The sequence below is a fragment of the Erpetoichthys calabaricus genome, chromosome 3 (genome assembly GCF_900747795.2).
Source record: "Erpetoichthys calabaricus chromosome 3, fErpCal1.3, whole genome shotgun sequence".
In the NCBI taxonomy this organism is placed as follows: Eukaryota; Metazoa; Chordata; class Cladistia; order Polypteriformes; family Polypteridae; genus Erpetoichthys; species Erpetoichthys calabaricus.
Genome location: NC_041396.2, coordinates 311466020 through 311487813, shown reverse-complemented (window position 1 = coordinate 311487813; position 21794 = coordinate 311466020). Strand labels below are relative to the sequence as shown.

General features: G+C 39.3%; 1 pseudogene; it reads right to left on the bottom strand.

Annotated features, from left to right (window-relative positions):
- Positions 1-1435: 1435 nt before the first annotated feature.
- On the bottom strand, positions 1436-21276 carry LOC127527132 (putative nuclease HARBI1; annotated as a pseudogene).
- Positions 21277-21794: the final 518 nt, after the last annotated feature.

The following is a 21794-nucleotide window of genomic DNA, read 5'->3' as shown; positions in this document are numbered from 1 at the left end:
GTAGACACAATGGCCATGTCCATAACAGGAGAGTGACATGCTGGCTACATGCTACTGCCCTTAGAGTAAGGCAGCATTCCACAGGCCCTCTGCTCACACCTCCATGACATCTGACTCTTACAGATGGACAATGTCAGGCCACATACAGCTGCTGTGTTCACAACTGTCCTGAGGAATGCTGGGGTGCAGATGGTGCCTTCACCTGCCTTCTCTCCAGATGTTAATTCAGAAGAGCTATGATTATGTCAGCTACAGTTATGTCGGTTCTCCAAACTCACCTGAGGATTAGACTAGTGTAGCAGGATTCAGTCATCTAAGAATATCCCTTGAAAAGCCCATAGATATCAAGACTAGAAAACACAATCGGCACGTCGCTTGTTGGTAGATAGAGACGGCAAAAGAAAGCGCACATTTTTTTCTCAGGCTGAGCAAGAAGTTTTACTGGAGGGGTATGATGAATTCAAGGAATTAATATGTGCAAAAGTGCACTCAAAAAGAAGGCTCCAGACCTCACCCCTAGAGCAAAATGCCTGTCGGCCTGTTTCTGAGGGCATTGAAGGGAGAAGCTCCTCCTCTGAACCAGTGGCAGGAAGCAGCAGAGGTCACTTCATTGTGTGTAAAGGACATATACTGTATGTGCTTTGTGTGTGCCATAGGTGTGTTTTCAAAGGTCTTGTGGTTCAACTTCCATATATTCCTGTATTGATGGGTCAGTTGCAGGGAATGTCACGACACTTCCACCTGTGCTTGAGTAATAAGAGGCTGACCCGTGTGATTTGTTGGATGAGGACCACTGACCACTTGTCAGAAGAAGAGGTAAGTATGTAAATACTTCATATTTAATAATGTATAAACTCCACTGTAAGCATTCCTGTACTGATGGTGATATAACTGTTGTGCAGGAGCCCATTGCCAGCCCACAGGCCCCTTCTGGTATACAGTCGACAAGGGAGATGGGCAGGTTAGTTGGGATGTCCTAGTGAAGCTCCTTGAACCATTTGGTGTGTTTTGTGAACACGTGACATGACTAAAGGGATCAAAGTGTCTTCTGTCAGCCTTTTCCTGACTCCACCAGAAGGTTAATACATATACAGAGGCACCATGCAGACATAAATCCTAAGGCAACTGTATTTAATATTTATTTACAGAAAAATGTGGGTGCTTTGTACAAAAAATATCATCAACAGAAAATTAAAAATGAGAAAAATGCAGCAGGATATGGAGCTACTGTACAAGAACTGAGGAAAACCAAAGTCAAGCTGTCGATACAGCTACTTCAGAAACAAATGGTAAAGAATGAATCTCTCTCTTTCACATTGTGTGTACTTATTAATCATTCTCTCCCCTTTGCAGGCTGAAAGAAAATAAAAAGTCATGGGTAATAGACATAACATTTGTGTTGAACAATTGTGTTGTTGTTATTAAAAATACTGGGCTACGACTCTGTCTCTGGCAGCTCTGCCTCTGGGTTGGTGAAGGTGCAGTGGCTCAAGGCCATCATCCACCACCACCTCAGGGGCCTTTCTTTTGTGATGGTGGCTGTGTTGTGTAGGATTGAGCATACAAGAATTATGTCACCTGCTCTGTCGGGTGCAACCCTCAGCCTTTGTAGACATTGAAATCTCTCCTTTAGGTGGCCAAAGGTCATTTCAATTTGTGCCCTTGTCCTAGACAGAGCTGCATTATATCAGGATTGTGGGCCAGGTTTAGGGTTGGGGAATGGGGTCGTTAAAATTGTCTGCAACCAGGATCCCATCATGATTAATTTGCCTAAAATTTAACAATTGCGAGTAAAATAAACTCTTCACCAGGATTTCTAAATATGTACTGTATGGCTATTACCTTGTTCAACTGTCCAATACAAGTGTGATTCCCTAAAAATTCTGGAGTCATGTACAGACCTTGTCCATCTAGCCTCCATGTTTGAAATGAGGTAAGATGACGCACAGATCACCTGAGAATGTATTCGTGGCATGTATGGTAGACAGATGTGTTCACTATCTCAACAGGCCTATCGGCTATTTCCAGCTGTAATGTTAAAGGTTACACTACCTGTACATTAATACTGTGGAAGCCTTTTCTATTCATGTAATCTCCTTCATTTGCACCTGATAGGGCCTTGATTTGGATCTGAGTACAGTCCAATGCTCCAATCACATTAGGGAATCCTGGGAAATGAGGATATAAGTCTGATTTTAAAGTGTCCAGGAAGAACAATAAGAACTCTGAGGAAGTGTTTCAGGGCCAAGTGGACTTTGTGAATTACAGCTCTCTTTGACAGATTTTCCACATCGCATACTGTATACAATAAAGTGCTGCTGGCAATAAATCTGAGAGCAATGCACACAATCTGTGTGGTCATGAGAGCACTGATATAAGGAGCTAATAAATATATGATGTACAAAATTCCCTCTCAGCTGAAGTGATATTATTCAAAAAGATGATCATCCGGACAGGCTAAAGCATCTTGACGATTATGCAAAACTCACTTGACTTGAAAGTTTTTTATTATCTGCACACCGATTGCAACTAAACACTCATCTATGAATGGCGAGGCCATGGCTGAATGGATTTCCATGGATGGAAACTAGTTAAGTGTGCCAGCTAATCCTTGTCTACATAGAACAAACCTGCCTTCGAGTAGGTTTGAGGTTTATGATTTGTTGCTACGACGATACATCCAACAAGAGTTTTGAAGAACCGACAGATCTAGGATACTGCTAAGTCATCAACAGTTTAATCCTGCTAAACTGGTAATCCACATACAGAGAATAACCCCAGGAGTCAGCAAATGCACCACAGAAGATGGATGAATGTTTACCTGCTCTTGGCTGGAAGGCAAAGAACTGACCACACTGGGAAGATTTTGTTGTGCAGGCAACGATGCTGCTTTTGCCTCAGTAGGATTTTAATATTTTTCTGGCCGAGAAGATTAAGAGGACCCAGTTGGTGAGTGAAGTCGATACTCAGCAACTGAATCCAGAAGTTGTCTAACTTGAAGAAGATAAGCAGAAGTTAACTTTATTATAGTTTTTATGGGCAAATAAAATAGCTTTATGCATGACTAATTCATCCACCCAAGGTAAATCTTTAAGTATGGTGTGCTCTTAGTATGGCAACAAGACTTTCAATCCATTGTTGTGTGTTATCTTTGATCCTGTTAAAAACTTGAGGATTCGGGGACAAAGGTTTAAGAAAAGATGTTAAGCATGTAATTTGATTCACTATACATTTTTCAGTGTCTTTCAGTTCCTGTGTCTCGTCTACTGCTCCTGTTAAATGTGATGTTCTTCAGGGATCCATTTTGGTTCCTATTTTATTTTCTATTTATCTTCATCCTATAAGAGCTATTTTCAGGAAATTTAATATTAATTTTCACTGTTATGCTGATGATACACAGATTTATATTCCTGTTTGTAACTCTACAATTAATCACCTGCACAACTGTCTTTTTAAATTAAGATTCTGGATTTCTGGCAATTTTCTTGATCTCAATCAGAATAAACTGGAAGTGCTGATCGCTGGTCCCCCTGCCAAACCTCAAATTGGTTTTGATGTTCTCAGCTTTTTCACTGACTTTTGCAAATCTCAAGTCCATAATCTTGGTGTCATTTTTGACAGTAGCCTCTCTTTAGAGAAACAGATTAACGCTGTAGTCAAGAGATGCTTTTTCCAGCTTTGTACTTTAACTAAGGTCAAATGTTTATTTATCTCCTAGGGATCTTGAGAAAGCTACATCTGATTTTATCTTTTCTCAGCTTCATTACTGTTACTTGTTGTATTATGGGATGAGCAAATCCCCGATACGCAGGCTGCAGTTATTTCAGAATGCTGCTGCCCGTTTTTTTGTTGGGGCAGGAAAGTTTGATTCTGTTTCTCCAACATTAGCTTCTTTACACTGGCTACCCGTTAGTTTTAGAATTGACTTTAAAATTTTGTTGCTACTTTTTAAATCATTACATTGGTCTGCTCCTGCCTATTTATCTGAATCGTGTGTTTTACACCAGCAGTCCAGAGAGCTGAGATCTGCCGGTCAGTCGTCTCTTATGGTCCCTCACCTCGTCTGTGGAACTCTTTACCTAATGACACTCAGGAGTCCCCTTCAGTTGAACTGTTTGACACGAGAGTGAAGACCCATTTCTATTCTCTTGCTTTCAGTGACCTTCAATGATATTGATGGTTGCCCTAATCTTAGTCATCTTTCTCTTATTTAACTCACCTCTGGATGTATTTCATTTTATTGTACTTTATTTCTATTTATTTATGTTCATTGAATGTTTTAATATAAAGCACTTTGACTACAGCATTGCTGATATTGTTTTAAATGTGCTCTATAAATAAAGTGACATTGACATTTGGACAGTTGTTCTTTTTGGACCACCTCAAGGTGATGAAGTGTCCATATGAGTTTGAAATAAGTGTTTTCCAAGCGCCCTGACGATAACATCCTAAATTTAAAAAAAAATTGTAAAATATCAATAAAAAAGTAAAAAAGTAGTTCAATATCCACAGAAGAAGATTAATGTTTTAAATGGTTAAAGACAGACCAAGAAAATAGGACAAAGTAAAAGAAGAAAGGACTCAGTAGACGTCAAGGAACCACAATGAAAACGGGAAGTCCAGGACTGGTAAGTATGAAAAGTGGGGGTGGATTCTTTTGAAAAAAATAAATGAAAAAGTGGAAATAATGTAAAAAAGTGAAAAAGTGATATAAATACTGTTAAAAAGTGCATTTTTGAAGAAAGTGGAAGAAATAAGGGAATTAAGGTGCCTAAAAAGTCTTTAAAAAGTCATTAAAAACAAGAACTTTACTTGAAAGTTTTAAAACCCAAGAGAAATTAACAGGTAAGCAAAAAAAGATTGCAAACTTATCTGTTCTCTTTTGCAAAAGAAGAAAAAAGAAACAAGAAGAAGCTAGAGGAGTCTCCTAACGTTTCGACTGTTAAATCCTTCATCTGAGGAGGGAATGCCCAGCTCTGAACTAAGGGTTTTGATGTGGTCTGTCTGCACACACAGGTGGAATTAGCCATAGGGCTGGGGGTAAGGCAACATTCAGTCATAGACAGAAAAAAATGCCCACCTAATAAAAATACTAAATAGCAAATAAAGAACCTCTTTTCATTAAAAATAAAACTATTTAAAAGTACCTTATATACTGTAAATCATTATAAACACTAAGTAAAACAAATTTCCATAAATAGTGCAAAATAAATATCCTATCCTTATCTAAAACCGGCAGATGTTTTGATGTAAAAAGTCTAAGACTAAAGAGGTTATGATCCTAAAGAAGTCTAAACTAAGTCTACTAATAGCCCACAGGTAGATCAGGGTTAAAAGTAGAATTGTATAACAGAACTAGAAGAAAAAGAATCCATATTACTAACCGAAGGTTGTAAACCGGATGGGCACAGGGCGCAGGGCTCACCAGATGTACGGAATCCCCAAAGGTCCATGCTGTGACAACATGCGCGCCTACAACATGCTTGTGAAAGGAGTCACAGGTCAAAAACAAAACAAAACCGAGCCCATAGCTAACGACACAGCTGTGACAATGCGCTTGCGAAAGGTCCACACTACACAGCATATGTACGCAGGCACCTACCGATGCATATGGACTGCACCCAGATATTATTCAAACCCTTCAAGCCTTTATGTGCGACAACTTAGTGACATAGGTGTTTGGGGACGCGATCTCATTAGACCAGATACCGCTTTTAAAGCACCGGGCTATATTATGTCCAAAGAATATTGACGTTGATCAGATAAATAACCAAGTGATGGCACTGCTTCCTGGAGAAAGCCGCCTCTTTCTAAGTACTGACAGTGTTGATGGACGCTGGGCGCAGGGCTCACTGGATATACGGAATCCCCAAAGGTCCATGCTGTGACAACGCGCGTGCCTACAACGCGCTTGCGAAAGGAGTCACGGCTCAAAAATGAAAGGACTCACGGCTCAAACCAACTGTGACAACACGCGCGCCTATAACGCGCTTGCGAAAGGAGTCACAGCTCAAACCAAAGGTCCATGCTGTGACAACGCGCGTGCCTACAACGCGCTTGCGAAAGGAGTCACAGGTCAAAAACGAAACAAAACCGAGCCCATAGCTAACGACACAGCTGTGACAACGCGCTTGCGAAAGGTCCACACTACACAGCATATGTACGCAGGCACCTACCAATGCATATGGACTTCACCCAGATATTATTCAAATCCCTCAAGCCTTTATGTGCGACAACTTAGTGACAGAGGTGTTTGGGGACGCAATCTCATTAGACCAGATACCGCTTTTAACGCACCGGGCTATATTATGTCCAAAGAATATTGACGTTGATCCTATAAAAAACCAAGTGATTGCACTGCTTCCTGGAGAAAGCCGCCTCTTTCTAAGTACTGACAGTGTTGATTCTGAAGACGAAACTGAGCATCTTCATTTCCCATTACAATATCTAAACACTATTAACCCAGCCGGATTACCACAACACAATCTTAACTTTATAGTGGGGACAATAATCATTCTATTAAGAAACCTTAATACTAAACAACGTTTATGCAACGGTACACGGTTAGTCGTCAACACCATGACAGACAATGTTATTCAAGCAACAATACTTACGGGATCGCATACTACCAATACTGTTTTGCTTCCCAGAATTGACCTTACCAGTTCTGACCTGGAATTACCTTTTAAGCTTAAACGCCGCCACTTTCCCATTAAGGCTGCATTTGCCATGACAATCAACAAATCCCAAGGACAGACCATGGACAAGGTGGGCATTTATCTCTCTGAACCTGTATTTAGACATGAACAAATGTATGTGGCCTTTTCAAGAGTTCGACGTTCATGTGACGTTAAAGTTAAGATTTTAAATACACCATTCCAAGGACAACTCATTCAAGGACAAGACACCATCTTCACTACAAATGTTGTATATAAAGAAATATTTGATTAACTATCTGTAATCTAACATTTCATTACTTCTTTAGTCCCTACGTACTTCATTTACACCTTTACACTTAAATATATTTCATTCATATATGTGCGGCAACTCAACAACATTAATAACAATTACAGTTCTATTGTAATTTAAATATATTAATTAATATACATACATATATATGTCTTACATTAAATCCATAACCTCCCAGAACACTCCCTCCCTCCATCGTGTGTCATCCCTCCAACGATTATATGACACACAGACTGATTGCCATGCGTACATTTGCGATTCGTTTCAGAATCGGGGGTTTACTGGCAGGGCTAAGATTGAAAGGTAGGATTTTTTGTCATTGGTATAGATTGTAAAGTTTGTTTTCTGTGTAGTGATTATGCATTTTCTTTGTTGGTGAGAAGACACTGAGGCTTGTGCTTCTTGTTAGAAGACGCAGCAGGAATCGGAGATGACGTCAGCAGAGGCTGTCAGGTGTTTCTGTGTTAATTCTAAACAACAAAGTGAGTGACAGTGGAATGTAAAGGTTCTCTAACAGTTTACATAGATCAGAAAAATGAAGAGAAGTTTAACTGTAGCAGCCCTTGCGGAATTAGTATGTACGGAATTTGGTTCGAACCAAATGGGGATTGTTTAAAATAAAAACTTAAAACACTTAGGTCTTAATGCGTAGCGCAGATGCACAAGTGAGAGACCGAGAGTCAATAAGAGGGGTCGAGAGGGCGTATGAAAGGTGAAAGATGAGGCTTTAGTTATAAAATGTTGCAAATGATCAGAACGTCTTGAAGGAATGCTCCATATGTTTGAGGGTGCTGTTCTATGACTATGAATGGTGTGTGAATGGGACGTCTTTGTATGAAAATCCTTTGGTATTAAATTGAGTGTTCAGAGTGTCTGCTAAAAATATATTGTGCACACAAATTTTGAAAAATGTGAATTTCCAAAACTCTGTGTAAATTTGGGCTAAAATGTGAGTTTTGAAAATGTGTAATATTTGATAAAATGAAAATGTCTCCATTTTGCTTATAAAAATATTTATATGTTGTCACACACATGCGCATGGGGAACAGTTTACAGGCTCAAATAGTGGTATCTGTCAGCCAGACCGGGGGTTGGTTCTCTCACCTGACTCTCCTCTTATTTCCCTGCAGTCCAGCCGAGGACGCTGACTCAAAGTGACATCACCATTGATCCACCTCCTGCTGAAATCACTTTCACTACCCAGAATTCCTTTTTCTGCCACATCAGTTTCCAGTTGTCCTAACTCCACCTCTTCCTCCTACCCACCATATTTATACAGCAGTCTCAGTTTGTTAGCTAGTTCGATTGTGAACTCTGCTTTGTAAAACGTTTTTTTTTTTTTCTTCCTCGTCTCTGCTGATTTTTCAGTATATGGGGTGGCCATCACCAAACTTTTTTCAGTCTGCTGCCTGACATTTTATCAGAATGTATGAAAAAATCTTTCCTTCAGACCCTGATCAAGTCTTAGGGAAAAATGTTTTTTGATAATTATAAAATACTAGCTGTGTATGCCCGTGCTGTGTAGCCACCGAAGTATAAGACGAGATCAAGCATGGGTAAAATGTGTGCTGAAAGAAATCTCTCAGTCCAAAAGTTTATTTTAAAAATATTTAGAGAAAGTTAAAAGCAAATCATCCACACAAGAATAAAAGAAAAAAGTAGTTACACACGTAGAATAAAAGGCAAAAAAAAGGAAAAATGTATCTTCTCTAAACTTAGCTTTTCTTGAGAAACTAGTTATTTCTATACTTGAAAATTCTTAACTTCTTATATACTTAAAGATTCTTAACTTCGTCTTCTGTACGCATTAAATGTACAGCGCAGCACTTAAATAAATGCTGTCTTACGAGTTACTTCACACACTCAAAAGGCTTGTGGGCACGGGCACAAGTACGGTTTAAAACCTTATGCCTCTACACCTTACACATGGCAAGGCTGGTCACTAACTGAAGAATAATATTTAGTCAGAGCTGTTAGAAATGGCAAGAATATACCAATACAATTCTAGTTATGGGGGTTTTAGGAACCTCCCATAGATTATGCATTGTCATCTTAGTAAAATATTTATGAATCTAGGAAATGGCTCTTACACACGGGGTTCCTGGAAACTACTGAAATCATCAGACAAAAAATTGAAATGTAGAGATGTCAGGTAATTGAAAGGAACTACTGTGGACGTCTCTCTCCTAGGAGGTTGCGTTTTGCTGACGTGCTCACATCACTTGTGTATCCTCGGAGGTGGAGCCCTCAGCCCGACAACACCTCTCACTGCCGGGCCAGACAGACACACCTAGACGTTTATGTATAAGATAAAGGAGACTCTCTCTTTAAAGAATTTCCAGATTTAATATAAAGTTGTGTGCCTTTCTCCATTGAGTATTGGCCATACTCAAATGGAACAAAGTTCTTTTAGTAATTTTAAATTAAATTTAAAGAAAAAAAGAAGGGTTATTCTCTAGGATAGCAAGAAAGCAGGTGATGAGCACAGGCTTCCAGTGCAGGAAGTGTTCTCTACTAAGATATGCTGGGTTTACTAATACTAAGGGTAGACTGTGCCTTTACTGTAGACTCAACACTTTGGAAAAAGCTGTAAGAAACAACAAAAAAAAGACTCATTGATGAACAACTAGCTTTAACAAGAGTTTATGGGTAAAAGTAATCAATATTATTAAACATTGCAAAATTTTATATATTTATTAAAATATTTTCCTTAAAGCACCTTATGCCATAGTGTAATGCATGTAACTGTCCTGAGAGCATTTTCAAATAAAAAATAGATTTTAAATGATAAGGCATTTGATACAGTATGAGATGTTTTCCCATCACTCCTTGTTCACAAATAATTTGCATATCTTAAGTGTTGTGACAGATAGAGGGTGCTGTCGTCCTCTTGAACCCTCTGACTTGACTCCAGACACCAGAAAAAAGTCCAATAATTATATTTATAATTGACAACATATTTATATATTTATAAATACAATTACAAATAATCAATCAATACAATCCTCCACACTCCCAGACACATTGCCACCCTTCCACCCAGCTCAGCTCGATGTCTGGGATTTCCCAGAGTCCTTTTATAGTCCTTGACCCAGAAGTGTTTCGCCTTCTCTGTCCACGTGACTAGGAACACTTCCAGGTTATATAAAAACTCTTCTTCTTCACCCCGGAAGCACATCATTCTCCCTGTCGCTATGACTACGACGTACTTCCGGGTTATAGGGCACATAATAGTCTCTGGGCCTTCCTGCAGCGTCCCCTGGAGGTTCCCCTGGTATCCAGCAGGGCTGTGATGAAAAACTCCACTGTCCATGATGCCCTGCTGGAACTCAGGGCACCTCTGTGTTGCATGAAGCGCTCCACCTGGCGGCCTGAGGGTATTGGCCGGGATAAAAGGCCGGCCATATCCCATAGTGTGAAGTAGAATGTCGTTGTTTGAATGACTACATAGCTGATAATTGGGTTTAGCTTTATTTTCTATAATTTGACGCTGTAATGAAACATTCCGGATACTTGTTAAATTCTGAAGCCAGAGGAAGAAATGTGTGAGTCAATTTAATTAGTAAAATATTAGGTTAAAGAAAAATAGCTGGGATATGAATATACAAAACTGTTGAACTTTAAGATTATACATGCTGAGGTAATAACATATAATATATTATAATTCCAGGAGCTAAACTTAAAAGAAGTGGTGAGGCAGCCTTCTGCTGTTATGCACCTCAAATCTGGAATATGAGTTTACTGATAGAAATTCGCCAGGCTAATACGGTGGAGCACTTAAAAAAACTGCTGAAAACACATTAATTTAACATGGCTTTCTCAGAGCTGCATTTTAGTGTAACTCTGATATTCTGTATATACATCTACAGTAATTATCATTATCATTCATGGTGGCTCCAAAATCCATACTAACCCCTACTTTCTCTGCTCTTCTTTTTCCAGTTTTCTGTTGTGGCGATCTGCGCCGCCACCACCTGATCAAAGCACCGTGATGTCCCCACATTGATGGATTGAAGGCCAGAGGTCCACAAGACCATCATTGTCCAATTCTTCCACATGAACTCTGAAACCCATAATGACTGATTGAGGTCATTGATGTTAGGTAGAATGCCTAGAGGGGGCTGGCCAGGTGGTCTTGTGGCCTCGGAACCCCAGCAGATTTTCATTTTTCTCTCCAGCCGTCTGGAGTTGTGTTTTGTTTTTTTCTGTCCACCCTGGCCATCGGACCTTACTTTTATTAGTGTTGCCTAATTTAATTTTTTTATTATGTCCTTTTTCCATTTCTTCATCATGTAAAGCACTTTGAGCTACACCATTTGTATGAAAATGTGCTATAGAAATAAATGTTGTTGCTGTAATAGATGTATTTTTGGAAGATAATTGTAACTTTTAAAAATAACCTGTTTGCCTGTTTCTTCTCTAAATAATTTAAATCCCAAGACTGCAGATATTTGAACAATATTCTGTAATTAGAGCAATTGGGAAAGGGAATGTGGAGCTGAACTGTTCAGTTTATTGTGATCTCATTTCTAACAATAATTAGGAATCTGCTTGCTATGTTGACTTAGCGATCTTCTCTGGAGGACATTGATGTTACGTTACCATCCATTGTTCTATGAAAACGGGGGAACAGAAAATGCCGACCCAGACTCCAGTTGAAGGGTGAGGATTGAAATCATTTCCAAAGTTTCCTAATTTCTACAGGAACCTCCACAGAACACAACTCTTTAACTAATAACCTGCACAGCACTCCACTTTCTCCTTTCCTTTATTTTGTTTGCCACTTCTGGACGTGTGTCTTCTCTGTAGAAGAATTATGACATTTGGCTCTTATGAACTTGTAATATTAATGGGATTGGTGTCAGGGTTCTTACTAACCGATACCATCCTGTTCCACATTCACTCTAAGGGGGGATAGGTTGATATTTAGTTTGCAAAGTTATTTGTATAACAGCAATGGTTATGTGCCAATAGTTTGAATATTTTGAGACAATTGAATGCTTTTCCTTAGGTGTATATATAAGATTGACTTTATTTTATATGGTGATGATTTACTTGTTATGATGAATATGCTTTTAATTGAGTGGAGTCCACAAGAATGGCCAAACTAGATAGAACTATACAGGATTTTGTTTTTCTGTTGAGGTATCTGTTACAATGGCTGCAGTGGGTGGAAACCTCTGCGTTGTGCTTACCAGCTGCAGAATTCAATTTTGACCATTATAAACAAATTGGCTAACAGACGAGCAGAGATTGGATAAAATGACCATCTGTTTTACCACTAGAATTTGTTTTGATAAGGGGTACCCCCAACAATATGGGCCTAACACCTCATGAGACACTATTTTTGGGGATCCATAAGTAACTTTTAAAAATGACAGATGAAGTACTGCAATGCTGACTAATGTGAAACAAAACTTTTAAATCTTTACATCTGCTGTGTTGTTTCTGACAGCACATGAATTTGAACCTGGAGACTGAGTTGTGCTAAAGGTCTGCAGACAAACAAATCATCCGACTCCCAAGTGGAAACAAGCCATACCAGGGAGGGGATCAAGCCGTGGTCCAGGCCAACTGACTACTGGAGAAGGTCCCCATTCCACTTTAAGGGATCACAGTTTCCTGCTGCTAACAACTCAACCCCGCAGGTGACACCTGATGATGAAAGATCATTGTGGGTCAGGAATCATAGATGGTGGTGTGCATGGCATTCAGACCACAGTCTCATTCATCAGATCAGGAGTTCCAGATATTGATATCCTATCTTTGTTATGTTGAAAAGGAGGGAGGTAGAGGGAGAAAAAGCAAACTGCAGACAGCCAGCAGCAGGACCATGGTTCAAATCCAATTCTGTGGATCTGTGAGGAGTGACCACTGCAGCCCTGAATGGCTCCTGACATTCACAATAATATAAAGTCATTGGTGATTTGTTAAACTCATTAATGAACAGCAACTGAAATCAATAAATAAACGTCCTGAGAGAATTTGTGAAACAAACACTGCAGAGAGACGCCTCATGTGAATTACGTCAGCAGAGAGAATATGGCAGTCGCAGGGCCTCAGTGTATAAACATCTCAGTGTGCAGACAGGACGGCTCTTCTCGTGACAGACATGGAGTTGAATCAAATGAAACTTGGGCGTTGCTTTCTTCACAGTAATGCATCTTGTCGTAAACTGATTTATGAAACTGAAGTCTACAGACTGTTTTATGTTTTTGCATTTATGTCGCTTTTATCCACAGTCTTTGGAAATCTTCTTGTCATCATTTCTATTTCTCATTTTGTTCAGCTGCACACGCCGACTAATCTTCTGATCCTTTCACTCGCAGCGGCCGATTTCTTAAATGGTTTCTTTGTGTTGCCCATCAGTTTGATTGTTATGATAGAACGTTTCTGGTTCTTTGGAGTTATTTATTGTTATTTGTATCAGGCACTTGCAAATATTCTTAGTATAGCAGTTGAATGTAATGTGGTTTTAATATCCATTGATCGCTACATTGCTGTCTGCCATCCTTTCTTTTACAGCTCAAAAATAACTTTGACTGTGGTAAAGGTCAGCATTGCTGTAGTGTGGCTGTTTGCACTTTTAATTGTAGTCATACTTTTATATTTTAGTTATATTGAAACAGAGGTATGTTAAGCAGCTTGTGCAGTATACACTTACGATGAAATGGCCATTTTTATTTTACTCATGACTTTTTTTATACTTTATTTACTAATGATTGTTTTTTATATAAGAATATTTGTAGTTGCAAGAACCCATTCAAAAGCCATCAACTGTATGATAGAAAAGAGGCAAACTGAGGAGGTGAGTGACAGTAAAATATCAAAACCGTCTGAAAGAAAAGCCACAAAAACATTAGGAGTAGTCGTGGGGGCTTTTATTATCTGTTGGCTTCCTATCAATATATTCAATCTGAGTGCTGACAGGAGATATCTAATCACACGTATCATCAGGGATGTCTTTGTGTTACTAAGTGAAGTGACCTTTGGAGTTAATCCAATTCTTTATGCTTTTTTTCATTCCTGGTTCTGAAAAGCACTGAAAATCATCGTGATGTTTAAAATATTTTGACCAGTTTCTTCACTGCACAGTTTAATGTAAATGTTAAAACCTAAAATAAACAATGTAAAAGTAATTTTCTGTGTTTAGATATATTGAAACTTTTGTGCATTATACCTTTCCTCATTTTTTAAATTAGCAGTACAATTCCTGATCATATTTATTAACAATAACATCTATGTATTACTGTTGATGTTTGATTTTGTCGAAATTGTACTGTGTTCGGGTAAAGTATTAATATTGCTTATTTCACCACAGTTACTTTCATACAGTATTAAATAAAGAGCTCTGCAAATGTAGAAGACTTCTGGCAACTGATTTCAGTACTTCAGGGTTTCTTGGTGATGTTATTTCTTTTTATTGAGTAACATGATTATTGTATTTTTCATTACTTTGGGACGCAATCATTATCTGTTTATAAATTGTTAAGTAATGTCTTGAATTTTAACCAAAATCTAGAAATGTAAAAATCTGTTAATATCTGCAGTTACCGTTTGTGCACAGCAGAGCTCAGGTGATGACCGAAATTCTGTTCAGTGACAAAGCTTTGGTCAGGCAGGTGGGGAGTAGATAGATAGATAGATAGATAGATAGATAGATAGATAGATAGATAGATAGATAGATAGATAGATAGATAGATAGATAGATAGATAGATAGATAGATAGATAGATAGATAGATAGATAGATAGATAGATACTTTATCAATCCCCAAAGATTAATTAAGATTAACAAAGAATCAAATCACACAGCATACTGCTTCCTTTATTATTCTAATTGTATATCAAAATAAAGTTTTCATTTTAATCTTGATGCTGAAGTTTCCTATTTCTGCATCTGAATCTGCACTCCTATATAACGTAGCAGATAATGGACGAGTGCAGATGGAGCAGTCGGATTTCACTCCTCACACTGCTGGCTCACAAAATGACAGTGAGGTGACTGTGAGAAACTGAATCTGACGACTGAAAATGTAAAATGATGTTTGATGTCTACAATTAAACGTATGATTTACTCCATAAGACCTAAATTTGTTAATATTTGTGAAACCTCATTAACCGCAATTGCACACCTCATACTGAATACAATTAATACTTCAAAGAACAGCATTGTGCTCATCCACATTGGGTGCATAGATATTTATCAAAATTGCTTTACAATTAAATAAATTACACATAATCATCACATATCGCCCTTCAGGATCTGATACTATAAATGAAATTATTTTGTGAATTAAGATTCCCACACCTCTAGTTTTCCCTTGTATAGCTGGAGTGGAATATTTGGCCAGTCCAATCTCTTTGATTAAATGAGTCTCCTGTTAAAATACTATTTTGGGGTTTAGACCTGTTAGGTGAGAGAATACTTTCTTCCTCTTTAATTCATGATTGAGATCTTTTGACATTCCAGCTCACAAAGTTCACTGTTTGGTTATGGAGACATTGCTTCTGAACTTTTTTTGTCATTTTATAATCTTAAATTAAGGTTGTATATTATTGCATGTGATAGCTTTAACCTTAATTTCCAATGTTGCAAGGAGTTACGGCTATGAATCCTATTGTGTTGGCACTTACAATTGTGGTAATGAAAAGGATAGTTCAGAAATAGCTTGCTCTCTTCCCTCTCCCAAACTCCCCACCCCCCATTTAGCATCCGCAAGTGAGGCTAGACCACACTTCAAGAAGTCCCAGATCTCCGACATGCCTAGAGACAGAGCATGAGGGTATGATGTTAACACTAGAATTACCAGAGCCTACGAAAAAACTCGTAGATCGGTCCCACCTTAAATCGCTTCTCACCTCTCCATCAGTGTCTTTTGTCCTGTAAATATGTGGATAAGCAGCAAAGAGCAAGCAGCCTGCTATCACATCCCCCCACCCCCACAGTTTTCTCAGCTCAAGTCTGTTTACCTGCAGAGTTGTATAGAGTGAGAAGTCAAGCAAAATGACACCTTTTATAAATACTATAGTGTTAGTTGGAACACTTGCATTTCATGTGTGTTCCGTGTCTACAACGATCTATGTAAACACAGAAATGTTTTTCATGTTTTAGTAATAATTGACAAAATGTAGACATGAAGTGTATAATGTGTGAAGCCTGAATTCCAAATATCAAAGAAACACTTTCACAAAAGGTACAAATATAACAGAACAAGTGCGCTTCTATTCTGCGGTGGGTTGGCACCCTGCCCGGGATTGGTTCCTGCCTTGTGCCCAGTGTTGGCTGGGATTGGCTCCAGTGACCCTGTGTTCGGATTCAGCGGATTGGAAAATGGATGGATGGATGGATGGATGTGCTTCTATTCAAGAATATAACTGGAGAAAAAGAACCCACTTTAGGGTGCGACATTGACACCCGTTTACTACGACCGCTTCCGTGGTGCAACTGTTGACTGGTAATCAATGCTGTTTCTTTGAAGGACAGGTGATTAGCAAAATGATGCCGGACTTCGTCCTATATTCAAATGGTGCCATCTTTCACCTTTATGCCTGGTATAGCTGTGTTGTTCTTATATGTGAGTGGTCGTTTCTTGCGGGAAGGGCTTCTGTTCTCTTTCTCCAATCTGAGTTCACCTCTGTTATAGCGCATCTTTATTTGAATGCAGCAGTGTCAGATCGGGGTGAGCGTGAACGCGACTGAGAGAATAAAACTGAATAAAAAAAACCACTAACCTTTATAAGTACCATACATTTACACCGTCTGTTACAGACTCAAATCAAATGTATGCTTTTGAAAAAAAAGCACATTTGTTCTGTTATATTTGTATCTTTTGTGAAAGTGCTTATTTATTTGATATTTGGAATTCAGGCTTCACACATTATACACTTCATGTCTACATTTTGTCAATTATTACTAAAACATGAAAAAGTTTCTGTTTTAACGACATGTTTACATAGATCTTTTTAGACACGGAGCACACATGAAATGCAAGTGTTCCAAATAATGATATAGTATTTATAAAAGGTGTCATTTTGCTTGACTTCTCACTCTATACAACTCTAAGCAACTGACACGCAGGTAAACAGACTTGAGCTGAGAAAACTGTGCGGGGTGGGTGGATGTGATAGCAGGCTGCTTGCTGTTTGCTGCTTATCCACACATTTACAGGAAAAAGGACGCTGATGGAGAGGTGAGAAGCGATTTAAGGTGGGACGGATCTACGAGTTTTTTCGTAGGCTCTGGTAATTCTAGTGTTAAACAGCACCCATGGAGATGCAGATAACATATGATAGTGCACTCCTAATACAATAAACCAAAGGTGTTATGTTAAAGAGTCCCGTTTGGAAAAAAGAAAAATATATATATATAAAATGTATACACATACACACACACATACATATACATGTACAAGTATAATTATAATTGTAATTAAAATGTTTATGTAGCAGGGAAGGAAATAAAATGAATAATTACAGCTCACTGCAAATAGCCCAAATTGCAGGTAAAGTCTTTTTTGCCTTGACAGGACACGATGTGACTCATGATTGTATTTCAAAAAGTGTCGGGGTCAGTGTTTTAACTCTTTTTCAGCTTCATTTGGAGAACTAAAAATGTAAAATTTGCCTTAAATATCCACTCTCAGTTTAGCAGGGTACAAGAGGCTGTTTTTTTTTATTTCGGCTTTGTGTAAACACTGCTTAATGCTGTTAAATGCATCACGTTTAGCAGCTGTTGAATGTGAAAAATCAGGGAAAATGCAAATATGGTTATTTTCAAATATAATCTCTTGTTTCAGTCTGAGAACGGACATCAGATTTATCTTAGATTGTAATTCATTGAAACGTACAATAAGGCCTCTAGGTTTTGAGACTTTCGATCCATGTATGTGGTAAGCTGCTGATATCCCGGTGTCTGATTTGAAGTCCTCTCCAATTATTTTAGAGAATAGTTCAGCGATGAACTTAACTGGGTTTGGGCTTTCACTGTTTTCAGGGAGATCTTCAGTTCTGTTATTATTTCTTCAATATCTGTCTTCCAGCACTGCTAATCTGTCTCCAATCACTTTGCCTTTGGATTTATTAGCTGCTACTTTTTCGTCAGCAGCAGAAGCCATTTTTTCAACTATTTCAATATGTGTTGTGAACATTTGCTTAATGTCTTCAAGCTGAGTTTCAAGGGCTCTAAATTTATTTTCAGACTTTCTCACATTTTCCTCTGTTTTTCCTTTATTTTTTTCTAGCATAGCTTTAAAGGTTGCCTCAAAGTGATTACTTAAACAGTTCTCTGAGTTTTGAATATCCTGAAACAGCTTCTCATTTGTCATGTTTATGTACTTTACATCTTTCATTATCCTTTAATTATCTTTTCTAAATTCTTTTGTGTTCTTCTTTATATTTCTCATTATCTCATTTATGACCCCCCTGAGAGCGGTAGTTATTGTAGTAATCATTGCTGTGACCGTTACCTTCTGCTCGGACTGTTTGTTTCAGTCTTCTCTGAGCTCTGTGGGTGCGAAATAACAAGCCCAGTCGGAGTTGATGCCGGCTCATGGTGAATAATTGACAGTGCAGAAAGTAAGGCCATTTTCAGTTTCAATGAATCATCTGGAATTGACGAGGTCTCCTGGCCTGACTCAGTTGCACCTTTGTTCCCACTTTCGCTCTCGGCTGGAGGCAATGCTGTGGGTGTCAGGCCCCAGGAGATCCATTCTTACGCCCATCTTTTCCAGGTGAGTCTCTGCCAGGCCATATCTTGAACTTGAGCTTGAGGCCTGTTTAGAATTAGATAAAGCTGTTATCTGTCTTTTCCGTTTCTTTCTGAGCCTTTTTTCTGTTGGTCATACTTATATATACAGTACTTGCATATGCTGTAGCCCCTCAGGTTCAGTAAATACAGGATACCTTGGGATGAAAGAAAAAAGGAAAACTAACACTGCTGCTAACGGAGTTCCGTCTCAGAAGTCCATTAGGTTGGGCTTAGGTATTTTATGTGGAGTAACTTGGCAACTTCCCTGAACATGTTCAAGGTGAAAGGTTTCCCTTGTTTGGTAAGGACTTCTTTTAGGGATGCCTACACATTTAAATACCCCTACTAACTACCAGGTGGTAGTTTTTGAATTGGCTTGTTTCAAGGGGATACTCTATATGATATTGTGTAGCATAATCCATGAGGACCAGAATGTACTTATGTCCTTAGGCTGAGGTTTCGAGCGGACCTACAATGTCTATACCTATCTGCTCAAAAGTTATGCCTATTAGAAGCACGAGAAGAGCTTGGTCCTTTTTTAGGAATTTATCGTAATTGGCACTTGGGACATGAAACTCAAAAATGACGAACCTCTTTATTTATCCTAAGCCAAAACAACAGAGTTTAATTTTCTCTAATGTTTTGTTGGCCCCAAGACGGGCAGCTTAGAGGTGGGTGTGAGCTGGCTCATAGATCTGCCGCTGGTAGGTCTTTGGAACTAGCAACAACAGCCTTACACCTCTCTCATGTTCTGATACACAACATAACAAATCATTTTTCAAAATGAAATGTAGGCCCTGGGGCAGGGGATGAGCATTATGTTGCCATCTACCATAACAACTCCATTATTTGCAAATTTCAGGGAAGCATCATTCCACTGTTCCCATTTAAATGAATTTGGAAAATGCCTAAACTAAAATTTAATTCTGGCAGAGGATCCGTAGTGACCTTCTAGGATGGGCATTGGGTTGCGGTGCTGTTGCCAATTCATCTGTATGCAAAATTATTGCATCCTCTGCAACCCTTTGGGTGGACACCTCTGTACCTGTTTGAGCTGGGATAATACATACTATGGAGACAACTTGGGGAAAGCCCATTCACGTCAAGGCCCATTTTCACCAGAAGTGGGTGTAGTGCATGTCCTCTTTTGCTGTGGGATCAAGTCCAACCTGAGTATGACAGGGAAGGGAGGATTCTGCATCACAGCAACCTTGAGGAAGCAGGTTTCCCACTGAAATGTAATCACACAATGGCAGATTTTTACCAAAGGGTTTCTCCATGTATACGCATCAGACCGATCCTTCCGGAGCTCCACTGTTGTGGAAGCACACACTGGTGAGCAACAATAGAAATGTTACTCACTGAATCAATTAGAACAAACACCTTATAACCATTGATCACCACCACACCTGTACATGGAGAGGTGAGAGGGTTGACTAAAGCACAATACCTTCCACCCAGGGCCCAACTATAGTCCTTGGGCTTGTGCAACCTCTCCTTAGGCCAGGTGTCAGGTTCCGTGCTGCACTGGCTGGGCTTGTTCCTTTGGCCATGATCCCTTCTAGGTTTCCGGTGGTCATGTGGTGGTTCTGAACTCTCAGTAAGCAAGGGCATTTGGAGATGCTCGATGGACTCAATCAGAGAAACCATGGTCTTCCACGCTTGCCTGCAGACATGTTGTCTGAGACTCAAGGAGAGAATTTAAGTAATAACCACAGGCGACCAACTCTACGATTTGCTTGGATGAATTGGTACCTGGTTTCAGCTAGCGACCGAACTTACACCATAAAACATATGCCTGTAAGCACGTAGGTCGCTCCAGACCAAAACACCATTTGTGGCACTGTTTGGCCTGCAGGTCCATATGCAAGGATCTACAACTTCAACCAATTGTACTTCCCAGTGACCAGCTCATCAAGGTCATAGTCATCTTTCTGCACCTCACTCATGAGTCAGGTCAAGTCAAGTCAATTTAATTTACAGAGCGCTTTTAAAACAAATGAAGTCGACCAAACTGCTATACAGCTTCCATAAATACACAATAAATACAACATACAGTATCTATCTATCTATCTATCTATCTATCTATCTATCTATCTATCTATCTATCTATCTATCTATCTATCTATCTATCTATCTATCTATCTATCTATCTATCTATCTATCGTGAATATATATAGTAGCCTGCAGGGGGACCCTGCACTGTCTGCACCCTCTTGGATTTGCATGTAACTGCTGCCATCCTGTTGAGGGGCTGGGGAGCCCAGACGCTGGCACTAATCAGCTGCTACGTCTTTTCGAGCCCACACTCTTTCTCACCCAGCACCAGTGGTCGGACATCATTCCCATGTCCACTGAAGGGGTTACAGCTACTTGGCACCCAGTATTGTTGGCTTTTTACATTTTACCCTTTGCTCTGCACCCCTCTTTCCTGTATGGTACTGGTATCACTCACCTGTACCACCGCATTTACGTGGGTGGAGAGTCCTACGTCGAGCTTCCTTAAACAGTCCTGCACCATCTTCAGGGATTCCTCGGCCTTCCTGTCCAAGCCTTCCATTGTCTTATTCCGCACGGGTTAGAGTACCCTCTCCAGCTTACGTACAGCTGACACCAGGTTATTTATTTTGGTTGTTGTGGACTCAGGCTTTGCTTGTCCTTGTCCACTGGCTGAGAGCCCCCTGCCTTTGTCCTTTGGGCTCGTGGTGGACGTTCGCTGACCCCACCTTCACCAAATAACCGGTGGGATTCCAGCACATACCTTCCATCGCAATTCCTGCTATGGGGAGATTTTCACATGATTTTTTTCTTTATTAAACACTTTTATTGTTCTTATAGTATTATTGGCTAACAGACTAATGCAGCACGGAGCTTCTTGGTGGGTCAAAACCTGATGGAAGCAGTCATTTATTTATTTTTTTCTTACAAACCTGCAAATCAGTTCCAGAGTAAATGTCTTCTAAACTTAAAAGCATATTGGCTATCGCTACTGCATTTTAATTCAGAGTCTAACAGCCACTGCCATAACAAAGGACCTTTTATTAAGGTGGAGATATACATGAATGTGTTTCTTTTACT